The sequence below is a fragment of the Chiloscyllium punctatum genome, chromosome 8 (genome assembly GCF_047496795.1).
Source record: "Chiloscyllium punctatum isolate Juve2018m chromosome 8, sChiPun1.3, whole genome shotgun sequence".
Lineage (NCBI taxonomy): Eukaryota > Metazoa > Chordata > Chondrichthyes > Orectolobiformes > Hemiscylliidae > Chiloscyllium > Chiloscyllium punctatum.
Window position 1 is genome coordinate 34,116,865 of NC_092746.1, and position 13,245 is coordinate 34,130,109.

Genomic DNA, 13,245 nt, shown 5'->3' on the forward strand with positions numbered 1-13,245 from the left:
TTAGCACTGCTGCCTCACAGCACCAGGGATCTGGATTTGAGTCCCACCTTAGGTGACTGTCTGTGTGGGTTTCCTCCCATAATCCAAAGATATGCAGGTCAGGTGAATTGGCAATGCTAAATTGCCCATGGTGTAAGTATAGGATAGGGGAATTGGTCTGGGTGGTTTACTCCTTGGGGGTCAGTGTGGACTTGTTGGGCCAAAGGGCCTGTTTCCATATTACAGGGAATCCAATCTAATTTATTTGGTAATGGTAGTGAGAAATTGATCAATGTCAGAATAGAACTTTTATTTAACATATTAACAGAGTTCAGGGTTAGAGCAGAAGCACTGATAATTTGGCAGATTTATTAAGGCTGATCTGTAGCTGATGGGTCAAGAGCCTTTCATTCATATAATGAAAGAGTTCTGACAGTGCATTCAAGATCCTAGTTTGAATGGCAAAATCAAGTCTGTGAACCCAAGGCTCACAATAAGTCTTTTCCGTGCAGCAGAAACTGCCCCTGTGTGTTCTTTCAGCTGCTCCTCCCCAGGAAGGCAAGTCATACTGAAGGTGTCAATTTCAATTTGGCATCTTGCTATATCATGAGATACATTTGCAGTGTTTGTTTCCAGATGATCACACTTAGGATTATCCATGAACATTCTAATATTCCAAATTACAAAACTTAACATTATTTCTTTGACCATAATGATGGACATCCTACAAGGTACAGCTCTGAGATAGACAAGAGTTGGACAGCATACTTATAGAACACTTTTCCTAGCCCCTTCTCCTCTTCATTTGGTGGGTGAGTGGAAGTTCTGAAGAAGACTGTTCAGTCACAGATGTTACTGTCTAAAGACATCTCTGTCCCAACACGGGTGTCCAATAATCTTCATACATCTGTAACCTGTCTGCAGAGTCTTGACTAGGTACTGGTAGGTATATGGTTCAGTCTTCTTACCAATTTTTCATCACTCCAGGAGTTGGCCAATGGACTTGTGTGCATTGCTTTGTTTCATGTGGAGATCTTATAACACTGTCATTGTCCACACAATTTTTATGAGATTACAATCAGATCTTACTGACCAGTCAAGTGAGGATTACCGGATCCTTCTGCCACTGCCATGAGTAATAAAACCTCTACAGGACAACTGATCCACCCATAGCTAACCACAGAATTTGAGGATAGTGTGAAATTTAATAAATTACAAAGAAGAATTACAAATTGTAAGAAATGTTATAAAGAAGGTTGCAAGTAGTATAGTGAGCAAACAGTGAAATATACTGACTCTTTCATCTATTCATGGATAACCTTTTAGACTGCACCTTGAATGGAACCTTCCACTTGTCATCATAGGTGCCTCTGCCAGGGGAAAAGAGCTTCCATTGTCATCATTCAAAGGATCATTAGCACGTCTCCAGCATTTCAAGGTGGTGATCCATGGACTGTCTTTACGAATATTAATCATATAAGTTCCTCACTGACCTTAGATTATAGATTTGCCACTATTTCTGACACCTTTGAAATATCATCTTAGGTGAAGTCAAGCACAAAAATACATGCTTCATGGCTCTGCCATTTTCTAATTCCCAGTTTTAATTTTTTGACTCAGTCTCAAAGGGATCGATGTTTATTTTTGTTACTCACTCCTTTCTTACATCCCTTTCAGAAGCCTGTACAATCTGTTTCCACATTTCTTGCTAGTTTGCTCTCATTTTCAATTTTGATCGATTGATCATCTTTCGCTGCTTTCCAAAGCTCATTCAATCATCAGGCTCACTATACTACTTTCAACTACATTCTTTATTGAGTTGCTTATAATTTGTAATTCTTCTTTATAATTTATTAATTTCATACTATCCTCAGCATCTATAGAATCATAGAGTCAGAGAGATGTACAGCATGGAAACAAACCCTTCGGTCCAACTCGTCCATGCCGACCAGATATCCCAACCTAATCTAATCACTCTTGCCAATAGCCGGACCATATTCCTCCAAACCCTTCCTATTCATATACCCATCCAAGATCCCTTTTAAATGTTGCAATTGTACGAGCCTTCACCACTTCCTCTGGCACCTCATTCCATACACGTACCACCCTCTGCGTGAAAAAGTTGCCCCTTAGGTCTATTTTATATCTTTCCCCTCTCACCTTGAACCTATACCCTCTAGTTCTGGACTCCCCACCCCAGGGAAAAAGACTTTGTCTATTTATCCAATCCATTCCCCTCAAGATTTTTTAAACCTCTATAAAGGTCACCCCTCAGCCTCCAATGCTCCAAGGAAAATAGCCCCAGCCTATTTAACCTCTCCCTATAGCTCAAATTGTCCAACCCTGGCAACATCCTTGTAGATCTTTTCTGAACCCTTTCAAGTTTCACAACATCTTTCCGATAGGAAGGAGACTAGAATTGCATGCAATATTCCAACTGTGGCCTAACCAATGTCCTGTACAGCCACAACATGACCTCCCAACTCCTGTATTCAATACTCTGACCAAGAAAGGAAAGCATACCAAACATCCTATCTACCTGCGACTCCACTTTCAAGGTCTCTTTGTTCAGCAACACTCCCCTTGGACCTTACCATTTAGTGTATAAGTCCTGCTAAGATTTGCCTTCCCAAAGTACAGCACCTCGCATTTATTTAAATTAAACTCCATCTGCCATTCCTCAGCCCATCGACCCATCTGATCAAGATCCCATTGTAATCTCAGATAACCTTCTTCGCTGTCCACTATAACTCCAATTTTGGTGTCATCTGCAAACTTACTAACTATACCTCTTAAGCTCACATCCAAATCATTTATATAAATGATGAAAAGTAGTAGAGGTTTTATTACTCATGGAATGCATGAGTAATTCTGAAGCAATTACTTGATTGTTACTGCACATTTTACTATCATTTCCCAGCCATCTTAGTTCAACATACACCAACATAATTGTTTTTATTTAACATTAGTCTTCCAGCTTCAGATTTAAATATACCACATGAAAATCTATCATATTATGATCACTCATCCCCAGCTCGGCAGAATTTGACAGATGTCAAAATCTTTTACAGTCGTATAGTTGTGGCAATTCCAGGGACAGAGTTGAGTAAAGATATGAAGGGATTTGAAATTATGGCAGATTATAAGCCAATAAATGCCAGCAATTGTGGGAGAGATGGATGACAGCGATTTGATGTGATCTTGAATTATGAGCAACAGAGTTGTGATTTGTTTATTATCGTGTGTACTTTGTTACAAAATACAGCAAAGACTTTTGTAGTGTTGCCACTCTGGTGCTATCTTCAAACACAGAAAAATAAACTAAAACATAGAATTTCAAGACAGAACAATAAAGAAATAAAGAAATTCATTGCCATGAATGCCGTTGCCATGACCAAGCTCTTCATAAGAAGTAAGTAAAAAGATGAAAAGAAATGAGAAAAGTGGAAAAAATCAAAACGAAAAGGAATGCAGATGGAGTGGACAAGCCTCAGGCTAAGGAGCTCTGTTATTTTTGGGTGAGCTGAAGTAATTATTTTGTCAAGTACCTTGAGATATTTTAACATGTTAAGTGTGCTTTTCATTCCATTTCTGCATTTCATCATCTTAACTTAGGCCAGAGTCTCTTTAATGTACGCTAATTAGAATCAGATACTTCCATAAGAATCTGCTAGTATTTAATGGTCTGCTGAGCATGATAACCGTGAATTTAACCTGTTAGGGATGAAAAGAAGCTCTCTCAAGATAAGTCAAAGTATTTCCTCTTTGGGGATTGCAGGAACAGATTGATTATTTTGATTCCCATATGGATGTTTTGTGCTTCCACCACTCTTGGCTTTCCCACTCTTTTCACTTTCAAAGTGACTCCAACTTGCATCCCCTCCTCACCGAATGACTTGGTGCAGATCAGAAATCTCTATGCTTAATGATTTTGACTCACCCTAATGTGGCTAGCTGTTGAGAGGTGTGGTGCTGGAAAAGCACAGCAGATCAGGCAGCATCAGAGGACCAGGAAAATCGATGTTTCGGGCAAAAGCCCTTCATAGGGGATCCAGCTAGCTGTCTCCCTTTACACATTTAAGGAATGCAGCCAGCCAGGTGGAAGCAAATAATGCCTGGGTTGGCAAAATTTGGCAAGGTTACCCAGAAATTTTTCAGTGAAAAAGCTCCTGGGTCCAACAGGGTAAAATCCACCTGTATCTGACTGTTGCTTGCTGAAGCAATGTGTGATAATGGTTGATGTTTAAGTGAGACATGCTCATTTTGAATGTTTGAGTGATGCTTGACTGTCCTCACTCTGTGAAGGAAATAGGACATTGCTATTACATGAGCACATATAAACCTACTCTCCTGAAGTAATTACCCCTAAACCCCATCACAACATCCAAGACCTGAATTGCCATTAGCGTCATGACAGGATCATGGTAGTGAGAGGAAATGCCATATCGACCCACATCTAACAGCGGACACATTCAGGAAAGGAGCCCTGCCAAAGGAAATGGATGTAGCAAAAAAAACCACAGACTTGATGGATCAAATGCCTACTGTACTGTTGGGTTATTCATTTATTGTTTTCATTCCTCACATAAGATATTTGCTGCTCATTCATAATTGCCTTTGAGAAAGTGGTGGTGAACCAACTTGTTCTACTGTTGCAGACCACCTGACATTGCAATACCTAAGTGCCATTAGGAAGAAAGTACCAGGCTTTTGGCCCAGAGACAGTGAGGGAAGAGAAACATAGTTTCAAGTTAGATGGCATGAGACTTGGAGGAGAGCTTGGGTAGTAGTCCCATGCATCAGCCATCCTTGTCCCTCTGGGTTTTGTAATCACAGGCTTGAAAAGTTCTGTTGAACTAACTTGCTCCAAAGTATCTAGTTGATTGTACACACTGTTGCTCCCACATATTGATAGTGGAGAAAATGAATTTTCAACATGATGGATAGGCAGCCAATCAAATAGTCTGTTTTGTCCCAAATAGTTTTGAGCTGCCTTGATATTTTTGGAGCTGCAATCATCAAGAAAAGTGGAGAGTATTCCACCACATCTTCTGACTTGTACCTTGTACATATTGGAGACGTTTTGGGAAGTCAAGGAAGGGGTCAATCACTGAAAAAATTCCCAGACTCTGATCTGGTCTTGGAGAAGGCATTTATATAGCTGGTCCATTTACTTTTCTGATCAATGGTGATCCATTGATGTTGATAGTAAGGATTTCGACAATGGCAGTACTGAGACATGGTTAAATTTTCAACATGATGGATAGGCAGCCAGCAAAAATGCCATCCCGTACTCCCAATTCCTCCGCCTCTGCTGTATCTGCTCCCAGGAGGACCAGTTCCTCCACAGAACACACCAGATGGTCTCCTTCTTTCGAGACCACAATTTCCTTTCCTACATGGTTAAAGATTCCCTCCAACGCATCTCATCCACATCCCGCCCCTCTACCCTCAAACTCCACCTCTCCAACCGTAACAAGGACAGAATCCCCCCAGTGCTTACCTTCCACCCTACCAACCTTTGCATAAACCACATCATCCGATGACATTTCCGCCACCTCCAAACAGACCCCACCACCAGGGATATATTTCCCTCCCCACCTATTTCCACTTTCTGCAAATACCATTCCCTCCGTGACTACCTGGTCAGGTCCACATCCCCCAACAACCCACCCTCCCTTCCTGGCACCTTCCCCTGCCACCACAGGAATTGCAAATCCTGCGCCCACACCTCCTCCCTCACCTCCATCCAAGGCCCTAAAGGAGCCTTCCACATCCATCAAAGTTTTACTTGCACATCCACCAATATCATTTATTGTATCCGTTGCTCCCGATGCGGTCTCCTCTACATTGGGGAGACTGGACGCCTCCTAGCAGAGCGCTTTAGAAACATCTCCAGGACACCCGCACCAATCAACCCCACCGCCCTGTGGCCCGACATTTCAACTCTCCCTCCCACTCTGCTGAGGACATGGAGGTCCTGGGCCTCCTTCACCGCTGCTCCCTCACCACCAGACGCCTGGAGGAAGAACACCTCATCTGCCGCCTCGGAACACTTCAACCCCAGGGCATCAATGTGGATTTCACCAGTTTCCTCATTTCCCCTTCCCCCACCTCACCCCAGGCTCCAGCCTTCCAGCTCAGCACTGCCCTCATGACCTGCCTTACCTGCCTATCTTCCTTTCCACCTATCCACTCCACCCTCCTCTCTGACCTATCACCTTCAGCCCCACCCCCATTCATCTTTTGTACTCTATGTTACTTCCTCCCCACCCTCACCCCCCTCTCATTTATCTTTCCACTCTGCAGGCACCCTGCCTCTATTCCTGATGAAAGGCCATTGCTCCTTCAACGCATTTGGGCTAATAAGTCCAGACTTCTCAATAATCATTTCTTCAACATGATTAACAGCCGATCCCCCTCCAAACGCCATCACTTCAATTAAAACAGATATCAAGACTTTTCAAAAGCTTGGATCAAATGAACTTTCAAGTCACAGGTAATAGGATAGTTTTCTTAAAATCTTTCTGTACTACTCCATAAGTGTTGCATATTCAACAACTGGACAAATTAAATCTCCATTCTTCAAGCAGTTAACCAGCTTATTAGCTGTTTTACAAATGTTATTGTTAGGTGAGTATGATTGATTTTTTGTCATCCTAGCCAACAAACTGCACAAAGTAAATTGCAGCAAAATCTTTCAAAGCTGTCTTTTCGATTGGCAGATGTTTCAATTTACACGGAAAACTCAAATTAAACTCCTTTTGCAATAGGAAAATATAGCCCCTTTTTTTCTTCCAATGTAAATAATTCCTCTGTATGATTTATACATGGAATATTACCATTAACATTTTTTATCAGTATGCTGCAATGTCATTTTCTTTCAGGGATAGTAAGGAGATTTCAATTTTGGCTATTGGAGATACCTTTCTTATAATCTCAGAGAAAGAAAACTCTGTTACCTTTCAGAACAAGTCACTGTTGTTGGAGAAACACGTTTTATTCTGGGCAAGTGTTCTCAGTTGCCCAGTTTGAATTAAATGCTAATTTGCTTTCTACTGATACTATAAATCAACTGTCAGCAGATATCGAACATTATTTGCAGCTCAGTTAAATTCAGTTCTAAATACGTTGGTGTTTCTGGTGAAAGTGCCTTTAAGTTTAGTCATCAAACGATCCACAATGAGGTACGTTTAGACTGTGACAAACATCTTCCAAACCCAACCTCCCACCTGCTCCTCACATCCCCTCTGTATAGACTGTTGGAATAGCAAACCAACCCGTTTGTACAAACAATTGCAGCACTGGAAGAATCAACACGTTATCCCAAACCTAATGTTTGCAATGATACGACTTAGAACATGCAGTGCATTAGAATTCTTAAAATCCACAGAGACAGGTGCATATCAGCTAGCGTGTCCTAACTCTAAGTAACATTTATTCTATTGCAAATTAAGTGCATAACCGTGCAGATAGGAAACACACAGGATCAGCCATTGCCTCTTAAAGTGATACATTTTGCCGTTAGTCTGTTAATCACACCATATATCCATCGTTTGAACGATCAGTGAGAAGGTATAAAACCAGTTACATGCAAGTGGCCAACACAAATCTGAATACATCAAATGAACTATTTATTTATTCGTCACAACACTGCTCCTAAAGCATGAAGACAACTTCCAGCGACAGGGGGATGAACGAAATGCCCACCTGTATGAAACGAACACCAGAGCAACTCCCCGTACACTGAAGGCTGCAAATGAGAACCCAGGGAACAGGGTTGAGGAATAATCCCTCAGCATCACTACAGACTCAACTACCCTCTAATTCATCCGAAAACAACAACAAAGAATCGCTTTTGATTTGAATGAAGCGCTCCATCTATATCTCCTGCCTGCTACCGTGATGGTTAGTGCACAAACTGCAGAAATACCTGTGGGCGCGCTTTCTGTCAGTGAACGCTTCTCGCCAGCTTCGTCAAGCTCCTTGCTGGCAAGTGTCACAATTTATATTCTCACTTTGTAATCGTGTTTGGATTATTTTGCCTTTCACCACTCCCACCTTGCGATCGAAGGCGACCTCCCAGCGTGCGGATCCCGCGATCATGACAGGATTAGGTGGACATCAGGAGCGGCGGGGGGGACCTTTCGGCTGAGATGAGGAGGTGGCCTGGGCAGGGATTGCGAAGTTGGGCGGGAAGCCGCGGTCAGGTCGAACCCGCCATGTTCCTCGGAAGCAGGATGAGGAAGAAGAGACAGTGAATGTTTTGAAAATCCAGCCTGCCACCGAGATGTGATCAGAGCCCGCACTAGTGGCAGCACACGGTTTGAGCTTTCTAAAAATAGCAATCCAATAATGTGAGGAGTCTAGGAAACACAAAGTATGTATATTGCACATTCAGGCAGCGGCATGGATACAATTGGATGGAGTGAAAGTGCTTGCTTGTCCTGGTGATGGACAACATTAGTGCATAAAAAGGAAATGGTGCAAATTTAACCGCATTTAACAGTCTACACTTGTACCAGATATAGTTTGTGCACAAACATGATCGTGGGCAGTTTTCTTACTACAACAGCTGTTTATTTATCCTGTGGCTAAATGGTGCCCACACTCGTGCCCCGTTCAGTCAAACCACCCTTCAATAGATTAGACATTAGATTTCACTCCACCGTTAAACCGACTTCTCTCCGTTATAGAAGGGCCGACCCAGCTGAAGAGGAAACCCCGTGCCAACAATGCTGAGGGTTCTTGTCCCGTGTGTGTCTGCTCTGCCGCCGCCAAACTGATCAGACCACAACCGGCTCGGGAAACCGAGAAACCGACTGACAATGATTGACACTCAGCTGAACATAGTGTGGGTTTTGATTTAGTTTTGTAAGAGGAGGGTCAGGCTGCTGTCTGGTCATGATCTTGTGAACGATCGAGTCAAGCAGTGGGGCGACAGGAAATGCGAACGGAAACCCCCGAGATCATCGTCAAATATGTTGGGTTTTTTTTACTTAGGGGGTGTTTCCATTTGATAAACACGTCGCAGATAATATTAACAACAAAGATATCTAATATTTTGAGCTCTGAATGAGGCCGAGTTAGGAATCTTTTTTAATCTTTCTTGAATTCTATTAATCTTCATGTGAACCTACATTTTTTTTTGTTTTACCATTGCAGCATCTTCGCTCCTAGGTTGCTAAATAAATGTGGTTTGTTAATAGTGACCCGCTACGGGGGACGTTCCGTAGGATAAACGCTTGAACTGAGTCGATACTGCTGTTCAGATGAAATTCTAAATCTGAGGGTAGTTTCACCCAAAGACAGAAGTCTTTGGACGAGGTTACAAAGATGATCGACCGGATTAGTTGTAGGGACCACAGAGAGAACAGCAGCAAGGTGAAGCATTCTCTCATGCAATGCAATCCCTGACAATAAGATGTGGCGCTGGAAAAGCACAGCAGGTGAGGCAGCATCCCAGGAGCCCTTCCTCCTGATAGGGGCGAGGGATGAATGGCTGATGAAGGGCTTTTGTTCGAAACGTCACTGTCCTGCTCCTGGGATGCTGCCTGACCTGCTGTGTTTCCTCACTTTCGCCTGATCCAGGTAACAGTTCACTACCCCTTTGGGATTGGATGTGAAGTGGATCTCTGTCCGGTGGTTTGCTGAGCAATGCAGATAAGAGCCGGTAGACCAACCACCACTCCTCTGGAGTTAAACATACATATATATGAAACAACTGTCTCACTCGGGATTTGTTTTTATTCATTCAATGAATGTGTGTTGGACGGCTATCCTAACTGCCCTGGAGACGCTGCCCCTTTGAACCACTACAGTTCATGTGGGTGTAGGTAGACCCACAGTACTGTTAGGAAAGGTGCTCTAAGTATTGGACCCGGGGCACTGAGGGCAAGACAAAACGTTCCAAGTCAGATGTGTGTGAGAATCCTCATGTGTTGCTCCCATATACCTGCTCCCGTTATTCTTCAAGTTAGTGGAGTGAGTTGAGGGACCTAGATAGTTTAATGAGATGGCCAATGGCAGCAATGGTGTAGGTCCAAACTTTGTACCCATTGTGGTAGTTCAAGGAGGCCTGCCTCACTGCTTTACCCCATAATTGCAGACGGGAGACCCCCTATTTCTCTTCAATGGAGAGTGCTGCCTAGAGCTAATGTGGACCGCAGCTCCTTACCTCATTATTGTGGGTTTGAAAGGTAACGTTGAAGAAGAGATAACAAATTGCTGCAGTGCATCTTGTGCATCAGACTGGCTGCTTTGTCATGGACGTTGTTCAGCCAAGCAAATAGAATGTTCCCTAACTTGTGCTTTATAGACAGTGGTCAGACTTTGGGAAGATAGAATGTGAGTTACTTGCTGCAGAGTTCTCAATCTGCTCCTGCAGCCACAGCATTTGTGTGACTGATCCTGTTCAGTTCTGTCAAGGTTAACTACCAACATGTTCACAGTTGGATGTTCACCAGTGGCCGTGCTGTTGAATGCCAGGTAGCAATGGTTTTGTCTCTTTTGTTGGAGATGGTCATTGCCTGACACTTGTGTTCATTGCATCATAGACTGTGGAAATAGGCTATTTGACCCAATAAGCAACCCACCCAGACCCATTCCCCTACATTTCACCTGACTAATAAACCTAACCGACACATCCCTGAAGACCATGGGCAATTTAGCATGGCCAATTCACCTGACCTACACATCTTTGGACTGTGGGAGGAAACCCACGAAGACATGAGGAGAATGTGCAAACACCACACAGACAGCCACTGGAATCAAACCCAGATCCCTGTCACTGTGAGGTAGCGGTGCTAACCACTGAACCACCATGCCACTCTGTTATTGGAAGCATGAAGACGATTTTGTTGCATTGAAATAACCTCACACAATTCCACCATTTTGAATTCAGCCTGGTGTGACTTAATAACATAGAAATCTGACATTTTCAACATTAAAAAAAAGACAAAATTTTAGATATTCCAATTTTGGGATGGATATTTCAACCCCAACGTCTTGTTTGAGGATGTTTTTCCTTTTCTTGGTTTCTTTAGAAATTCTAAATGGAACTTAATTTTGTTTGTGGATTCAATGCTGATCACAGCCAATCTTGTGCAACACCACCCCCATGTGGCATTTTCAACATTGCCCCCAAGTGGAGTTTTTAAACTAAAACAGAAATTAAGGATTTTCAGTGCAGTCATTAACAAATTGAGTAGCATTTCATGTGTTCTCCACACCAATGTTTATATATTGACATCTATTGCATAAATATATTGTATTAGCTTAGTAATATAATAGCTGTTCTATCAAAAAAAGGTTCAGGAAAAATATCACTTCAAAATTAGTCAGAAATAAAAGTGGAGTCACATTCATTGAAAGTGGAGTGGCAGGTAGATAGGATAGTGAAGAAGGTGTTTGGTATGCTTTCTTTTATTGGTCAGAGCAGTGAATGGAGGAGTTGGGAGGTCATGTTGCGGCTGTACAGGACATTGGTTAGGCCACTTCTGGAATATTGTGTGCAATTCTGGTCTCCTTCCTATCGGAAAGATGTTGTGAAATTTGAAAGGGTTCAGAAGAGATTTACAAGGATGTTGCCAGGGTTGGAAGGTTTGAGCGAGAGGGAGAGGCTGATTAGGCTGAGGCTGTTTTCCCTGTAGCGTTGGAGGCTGAGGGGTGACTTTATAGAGGTTTATAAAATCATGAGGGGTGTGGAGGGTAAATAGCCAAGGTTTTTTCCCTGGGGTGGGGAGTCCACAACTGGATGGCATAAGTTTAGGATGAGAGGGGAAAGATTTAAAAGGGACCTAAGGGGCCACTGTTTCACATGAAAGGTGGTGCATGTATGGAATGAGCTGCCAGAGGAAGTGCTGGAAACTGGTACAATTACAGCATTTAAAAGGCATCTGGATTGGTACATGAAAAGGAAGGATTTAGAGGGATATGGGCCAAGTGCTGGCAAATGGGACAGGATTAATTTAGCATATCTGTTCAGCATGGACGAGTTGGATCAAAAGGTTTGTTTCTGTGCTGTACATCTCTATGACTCAATGGCTCTAAGTTAAATCATTGTAAGATAAAATAAGTACAGTTAAATATGTGAAACACGAACATAAAAAGGCAAATTAATACTACTTACATAGTAACTAGTCAAGACATAGTTGCACAGTAGCCAGGATGAGACACTTGTATTTGTTCCATGGTACTTAATGTTTTTAGGAAAATGGCATGGTTTTAAGTAGCCTGAAGGTAAAAGACTTAGTTGAAAAAATACACCAACGGAAAGAAGTTTATTTGGAAAATCAAGTTGTAGAATCAGTTTGGGTCAAATAAAGAAACACCAAGTGACTGAAAACACAGGTGGGAGTATTTTATTGGCCATTAACAGTTATTAAAGTGTTAGTAATTGCAGGGTATGAATCAGGAAATGAGAGGCTTATGTGCAGACCAGTTATGCTCAGTGGCTCACTATGTGAGGGTGGCATCATGGCTCAGTGGTTAATGATACTGCCTCACAGCATCAGGCACCTGGGTTCGATTCTATCCTTGGGTGTCTGTCTATAGGGAACTTACACATTATACCCATGTCTGTGTGGGTTTCATCTGAGTGCTCCAGTTTTCTCCTATAGTATTGCATTGTGCAGGTTAAGTGGATTGGCCGTGCTAAATTGCCCATAGTGTACAGAGATGTACAGGATTAGCCATGGACAAAGCAGGGTTATAGGGATAGGGTAGGGAGAGGGGTCTGAGTGGGATGATCTTCAGAGGTGTGGACTCAATGGGCTGAATGGCCTGCTTACGCACTTTAGGGAATATTCTATGAGCACATGCCATTACCACAATCTTTTCTAAAGGTCATATAATTCCACCACCTGAGAACAGTGTCATTTGAAGTGAAGGTGTTTCTTCAACCGAGGTCTTGCTGTTCTTCTCACCCTTAGTTTTCAGGCTGCACTGGCTGGTCAGGAAGCAAATCCATCATTCGCAGTATTTTGCTTTTGTAGAGGCCATCAGACGAGGTGACAAATGGCCTCAGCTGCTCATTACATAGCTGAGAAATTTGAAAGGGCTCCTTAGGAAGAATGATATTGGATTTGCACTCATTAGCTGACAGCCGGATAGTGGTAAATGTTGAAATTCAAAAACAGTACAAAAGAATGATGGGAACAAGAAGTCAATCTTGCAGCCATTCCCACGATTAAGACTCAGCCAGTAAAGACGTCACACAAGACCCACCTTTGTACCAAGAAGTCCTGAAGAGCATCTGTCACTGAG

At 42.6% G+C, this 13,245-nt stretch overlaps 1 protein-coding gene across 9 annotated transcripts in view; it reads right to left on the bottom strand.

The window, feature by feature from the left end:
- The window catches only part of LOC140480462 (histone deacetylase 9-like), a 778,931-nt gene extending 770,046 nt beyond the window's left edge, over positions 1-8,885 (bottom strand). For 4 of the 9 annotated variants that reach the window (XM_072575350.1, XM_072575346.1, XM_072575347.1 and 1 more), the window contains exon 1: positions 8,041-8,879. The gene's annotated coding sequence lies outside the window, so the exon portion shown is untranslated. Of the gene's footprint in view, positions 1-7,912 lie in introns of all 9 variants that reach the window. The other 5 variants (XR_011961302.1, XM_072575354.1, XM_072575348.1 and 2 more) reach the window with 4 other exon arrangements.
- Positions 8,886-13,245: the final 4,360 nt, after the last annotated feature.